The sequence below is a fragment of the Myotis myotis genome, unplaced genomic scaffold (assembly GCF_014108235.1).
Source record: "Myotis myotis isolate mMyoMyo1 unplaced genomic scaffold, mMyoMyo1.p scaffold_m19_p_16, whole genome shotgun sequence".
NCBI lineage: Eukaryota > Metazoa > Chordata > Mammalia > Chiroptera > Vespertilionidae > Myotis > Myotis myotis.
In genome coordinates this window covers 8,715,745-8,722,990 of record NW_023416320.1, presented here as the reverse complement: position 1 = coordinate 8,722,990, position 7,246 = coordinate 8,715,745, and positions in this window count along the sequence as shown.

Genomic DNA, 7,246 nt, shown 5'->3' with positions numbered 1-7,246 from the left:
GGTTATACCATTTCAATTCAGCTAGCCTTCAGTTGGTTATTCGGGTTGATTGCTCTATAACTTAGCTGTAAATCCAGTTTGGCGACTCTGCAGCCCTCTTGGAAGGTCTCTTTCCTATTGCATTTTAATTACCACAAATCTTGAAATGTTTTTTCCACTTACCACTACTTTCAAATTATATCAGTCATTTTATGAGATTAATTAAAGCTAGTGTTTAGTAAATTAGTTAAAAAGTGTGCACACATTCCTAGTCCATAAGTATTCTAAATGTTTCTATCTCATAAATTTAAAAATCTTTTAATAACTCAATTTTAATACAGTTGGTTTTCTTCATAGTCATTTTTTAAAAAAATTTTTCTATTTAAAAACATTATTTGGAGAAGGAATACAAAAGGGTATCAATCCATGACACAAAAGGAATGCCTGCACTAAAGAGACTCATCGGTGGGCAGCAGAGGGCCTAGGGCAGGGTCACTCCTGCGAGAGGAGGACGCTAAGCACGTAGGGGTGAAAACTTAGCGCTCTCCTGCCCGTGACCCTTGGCTCAGCCGAGTCAGGGTGCATCTGCCCTGGGCCTGGCAGCTTCTGGGACTTTTTCCTGAGCATTCTTATAAAACAGCAAGCACATTGCCACATGTGCCTGGAATTTGATTTCCAGGCCAAGTGTCAGCTTTTCCATGTGGAGGCTCCTTCAGGTTTTGGCCCAAGTTCTCCTGCTGTCAAGGCCCAGCCCTTTCCATACCTCGACCACCTGCCAGAGAGAACGGATTCATGGGATTTGGGCCACCACATCTGAGTCTCATCAGCCACAGGCTTCCACCTGCAGCCACGGAGCCCCGGACGGGAAGGTGCCTGAGGGGACCCCTGGCGCTGACCTGAGCCCATCAGGGCAGCGTGTCCTTCCCTGTGGGCCAGGAATCTTAAAAATCAGGCCAATTGCCTCCTCTCAGACCTAATGAGGCATTTTCTTTTCAGAGACTGAGTCTGAGTTCTAATCCTATCTAGGAATGTTAGTTTCTCTTGAGGTATTTATCTCTCTCTCCTTTTTTTTGTTTTGTTGTTGTAATCTAACAACACAGGAGAAAGGGTTATACAATGGAAAGATATTGTTACAGATGGGAGTTCTTGCTGTGACTTCCTTAAATAAACAGGTTGCTAATGTTTCTGGACAGTAGTCGAGCTACAGTTCAGAGGCTGCTGAGACTTTTTCTGTCTAAAGGAATCTATCTCCTTCTACACTACTCTATCTCCAGAAGAAAATTAAACTCCATTACAACCTTGGCTTGAGAAAATGGTCCCCCAACCCCTTGCTAGAGATGATGGCCTAAATGTTGTGTGCTGTGGGGATGAGAAAAGCTGCCTGCTGCAGAAAATTCGCTTCCTTCAGCTCCACAGCAGGGACCTGAAATTATATACAACTAGAGGCCTGGTGCACAAAAATTCATGGGGGCGGGGGGGCTTTCTCAGCCCTGGCCTGCGCCCTCTCGCAGTCCAGGAGCCCTCAGGGATATCTGACTAATGGCTAAGCCAGCAATTGGAGTGCTCGCCAGCCGTGAGCACTGAGCATCTCCCCCCTGGTGGTCAGTGTGCATCATAGCAATCGGTCATTCCACCGTTCAGTCGATTTGTATATTAGCCTTTCATTATATAAGATGGACAGACAGATATACATAATGGATATATATGGAGAAATATACATAACATTGTTTCAATTAGTGACCTCTTTATGTTAACTATTGATCTGACCTTTTTAAATTATAGGCCAATCGGTTATATATACTGAGAGAAAAGAATGGTATTATTAAATCTAGTAAACAGGCTGAGAAATCCACAGCTGGTGAGAAAAAGAGGAACAAACAGAACTCTGCGAGGAATCAGCCACTTTTTAGGGCTTGGATGACGAGGAGGAGCTGGTGGAGGTGACCATCTGGGTCTTTAAATGGTGTTGGACACATACGAGGAAATCATTAAGTGTTCATTAAATGAACTAGTAGAAATCGGGAGAATAAAACCATTGCTTTGTTTGCCATCTTAATGCCCTTAATCCCATCTAAGCTCCAAATGAGGAGTGCCAACTCTTAGCTAAAACTCAACAGAATCCCTAAAATAGGTTATTTCAAAGCTTTTCTGATCTTTGTGCAACTAAGGGATTATCTAGTAATAGTTAACTGACTCAACAAGGGCTCTATATTTTTAACTGTCAGGCCCAAGAAGTACAGTTTGAAAGTAAGAAGGGGTAAGAATAAAATTTAAAATTAGGAAGGAGTGGGCATGAAGGAAATGAAGTAGCATTTTTTTCATAATAAATGAAGCATCATTTCCATTGCAGAAAGACTTGTAAATTGTAAGGTAGTTAGGACATTATTTTTCTTACTATTTGTTTAGGGTTTATTATATCTCTCCATCAGAGGTGAATTTGTGTAGTTTCAGCACCGCAAGTATAGATCTTTAAAATACTGTGTGGAATATATGCTAGATGAATGAATGGAGAAAAAATATCAAGAACAGCATAAATTGATAGAATTTATGCTGAGACCCTCTATAATATTAGACTTGATGGGTTCTTATTCATCCCAGATTAAATGCAGAATTTAAATATGAAGATTTATCTTTTTATTTTAGTGTTATTAGATTTAAATGAAGTTTCAGGTTTTTCTCTATAAGCTAATCTTATCTTTGGATTTTACCATCCCAATATGTTTTGGTAGAATATGTAAGTTGATACAATATGAAGTGGATTTAATCAAACCTTATATTTTGGATATGTGCACCAAATGTTTAAATACTCACACAATAAGCAAATACAGATCGATTTTTCACATGCTATGGATATCTTAAAACATAAAGAGTATAAAAAAGAAAATAATTTTAAATTTTATTTTTTATTGTGATGAAAAACATATACCTATCTTTTTTTCAATTATAGTTCATATTCAATATTATTCTATATTAGTTTCAGGTGTACAACATAGTGGTTAGACAATCATATACTTTACAGAGTGGTCCCCCTGATATTTCAAACACCCCACTGGCCTGTACATAACTATTATAATATTATATTTTTCCCCCATTGACCTCTCCCCAGCCACTCCCACTCCCCAGCACATGCCCTCACCCAGCTCGTGTCTGTGTCCATTGAACTTAATTACATTTTAATGAGTCCACATTCTTACCTAGATGGATTTATCAAAATCATGTGCTCCACAAAAAAAGAAGTGTAGTTTTAGTTGATGTGTGTCAAAAAAACTACAAAATCAAACCAGATTGTCACTCGGACAACTGAATGAATTATCTAGTTGGCCTAAGTTGATCGAGCTAAACTTTATATTTCTAACTCTAAATTTCCTTTTGCTCATTAGAATAATTTCTAGTGAAGATTTAAATAAACAATACAAAGGTGCAGTAGAAATGTCACTTCATTAGCAACTCTTGGATACTTTTTGTTGAGAGCTAGACAGAAGTAGTTCCTCTCAAACTTTTGAGGCTGTTCGCAATGAGAAATTTAGGGATTTAGTTTTCCATGTCCTGATAGTTGTGAAAATGAAAATGCTTTCTCTTTCCATAAATAAATTCTAGCTTCTGTTTTTTGAAAAGAAAAACAGAATGTGTTTGCTGCGGCATATGCACGAAGCCAGGGTTGACCTGTGTCAGCTATTTGACAATCATTCCTCATTTGTCCTCATGGTGGCCCATTTGTAAGTTACTGTTCCAGGCATAGAGAAGAAGGAAGGGCCACATCAATTTTCCTCGCCCAATTCTTTACAGTTTGAAAGGCTTTCATACAAATAAAAATTTGAGTTTTTTATTTTGTAATAACTGGAATGCGGAGAAATTCTAGAAATTTATTACTAGATACTTCAAAGAAACTGTATCCAAATGTCATTGATATCTTTAATGCCGAGGTCTTAGGAAAAGCAAGCATAATTTTGTCATCTACTAGGCATCTGGCTCAGTTATTCGGGGTACACTTTTGGGGAAAATGTGGAATGTAGTGGGAAATTCTATGAGCTATCTGAGTGCCATAACTTTATTATCTATGTAAAGGCAAGAAAATAGGAAGAGGAATGATGACTTGGGTTCCACATCACCACTTACCTTTATGATGCTTGAATAAGCAATTACAATTTTGGTATTTTCGTAAAATGAAAGCATTGTGCTAGAATAACATTGAAGTCCATCATATCTAAACCACTATTATTGCTTATTTGGTTTTGTTTGTTTTAATTTTTTAGCCTCCTTGATGTGTTTGGAAGACGTAAGGACAAAAAAGACATTCCTATACAGCCTGACCACTTTTACACTAACTCCTGTGTATGATTTCACATTTTATAAGGCAGAATGTACTAAAAACTGCAGACCCGGATGAGGAATTTCTGATGGCTCACATCAGGCTCTCAAAGTACTTCATTGACAAGAGCTAAATATAAAAAGATAATAGTATTGATGTCATCAAAACAATAGTAACAAAAAACACATGGAGTTTTAAAAGTCTTTAGTAACAAAAATGTTAAAAAGCCACATCTTGGGGCAATTATGCCATGAAAGTGTTTCTTGGGACCTGCATGATGGCACTTTTTTCTTTTATCTTCAATTTTTCTCCTGTGTTTTCTTTATGTCTCTCTCTTCCTATCAGTTCTTTTTTTTTTTTTTTTTTTTTTTTTGTCTTGGAATGGAAAAAACAAGTCCATTGTGATGATGATGATGATGATGATGATGATGATGATGATGATGATGATGATTTATAGTGCTTTTAGATTCGTATGTTTCTTACTCTTAATTTAAAGGTAGAATAGTCTAACCTTTCTCTTTTTTTTAAATATATTTTTTTATTGATTTTTTTTACAGAGAGAAAGGGAGAGGGATAGAGAGTTAGAAACATCGATGAGAGAGAAACATCGATCAGCTGCCTCCTGCACACCCCGCACTGGGGATGTGCCCGCAACCAAGGTACATGCCCTTGACCGGAATCGAACCAGGGACCTTTCAGTCCGCAGGCCGACGCTCTATCCACTGAGCCAAACCGGTTACGACAACCTTTCTCTTTTATAAAACTGAAACTACATTTCTCTTTATATATGTGGTCCTTGATTGCTCTGGGGTATGCTCTGTACAGTGGTATTTGGTCCCTCCAATTGCGTTTCTTTGTGCTACCACATCTCCTGAAACATGTCAACCTTCACCACAGAAACAAATGAGTAGTAATGAAGGTTCTTTCTTGGCCTCAAAGCTGTTCCAAACAATCAGACTGTAGTATCTTGTTTCCCTCGGACTTCAAGGAAAATGAAACAGACTACATTATTGTTACACTAAGCGTCTTGGAACGTTGAACATGTCGTGATTCTGTTATTTGTGCCTGACAAAAGGCTAATACTTAACCAGTGTCACTGGAAAATTCAGTATTTTCGCAAAAACAGATTCATCTAAATGTGGCCTAAAACTACAAAGGATCCGAAAAACCAAGAAACAGCCCCTTTTTGTTGAGAAATACAGATGCCTTTGCTTTTTCATTGGCAAGGGCAATCGTTTTTGCCATCAGACATTTTATTTTCAAGAAACAGCTGTCCAGTTTGGGCCTGTCATTTCTGTGACTGTGATTAGTGAAAGATATTAGAAACAGCAAAGTGACTCAAAGAAGTGGAACCTACCAAGGCAGGAAGCCCATAACCCAACTCTAAGTATTTTTTTGAGGGGAAAAAATACTTCATGGAAACTAAGATAATAATTTTCATCTGGTGAGTGGCTGTCTTTATATTCTTCTTTTCTGAATAAAAGCCTATTACAATTAGTAACTATTTTTAAACATAACCATTGATTGCCATGTGCCTTAACTCCTTGCTGTTTCTAGAATTTAGGACAAATGTGAAGGAAGCAATGGCCTTCATGGCTTTTAGATAATAATGATAATCCCCTCGTTTAACATGATGAGATAAATGCGGCACGGTGTAATAGAGAAATGTGTATGATTCTGTATGTAAAAAAAGCCCACTGAATGAGACAGATGAGTTCATTATTGATTGTGACTCATCAGTGAGGGCTGAGACTATGGTATCTACCTAGTTCTTTATTCCTTTAAGCCTCAGGAATGTATAGCCTACGTTTGAAAATCAAGAGTTCAGCCCAGCCGGCGTGGCTCAGTGGTTGAGCATCAACCTATGAACCAGGAGGTCATGGTTTGATTCCCGGTCGGAGCACATGTCCAAGTTGTGGGCTTGATTCCCAGTGGGGATGGAGGGTGTGCAGGAGGCAGCTAATCAATGATCCTCTCTCATCGTTGATGTTTCCATCTCTCTCCCCATCCCCCTTCCTCTCTGAAATCAATAAAAATATTTTTTTAAAAAGAGTTCAGCCTTCTGTCATTTAAAAGTCATCACTTTCTGTGCTTTTTTTCCTCAGGTAACCAGATAGCTTCCTTAGGGCTTTTTGCTCTAAATATATATTTTTAAAATTTTTATTGAATTTATTGAGGTGACATTGGTTAATAAAATTACATAGGCTTCAAGTGTATATGACTATATTACATCTTCTGTATATTGTTTTGTGTATTCACCACCCATTTATTCCCCCTCTACTCTCTTTTACCTCCCGCACCCTCTTTCCCTTTGGTAATCACCATACCATTGTCTTTGTCTATAAGTTGGTTTGGTGGGTTTGTTTAGTTTTGTTTTTGCTTAATCCCTTCACCTTTCCCACCCATCCCCCAAACCCCCTCCCCTCTCACAGCTGTCAATTTGTTCTCTGTATCTATGAGTCTGTTTCTATTTCGTCAGTTTATTTTGTTCATTAGATTCCTCATATACATGAAATCATAGGGTATTGTCTTCCTGTGATTGGCTTATTTCACTTAGCATAGTACTCTCCAGGTCCATCCATGCTGTTGCAAAATGCAATAGTTCCTTCTTTTTCACAACCGAGTTTCCAAAATTTATAAAGAACTTATAGAACTCAACAACAAAAATAAAGTAAACAACCCAATTAAAAATGGGCAAAGGACCTGAATAGACATTTCTCCAAAAAGGACATACAGATGGCCAATAGACATATGAAAAGATGCTCAACATCACTAATCATCAGAGACATGCACATTAGAACCACAATGAGCTATCACCTCACACCTGTCAGCGTGGCTACCATGGGTAAAGCAACAAAACAAGTGCTGGTGCGGATGTGGAGAAAAGAGGACCCCCCCGCACTGTTGGTGGAAATGCAGATTGGTGCAGCCACCGTGGAGAACACTATGGAGCTGCCT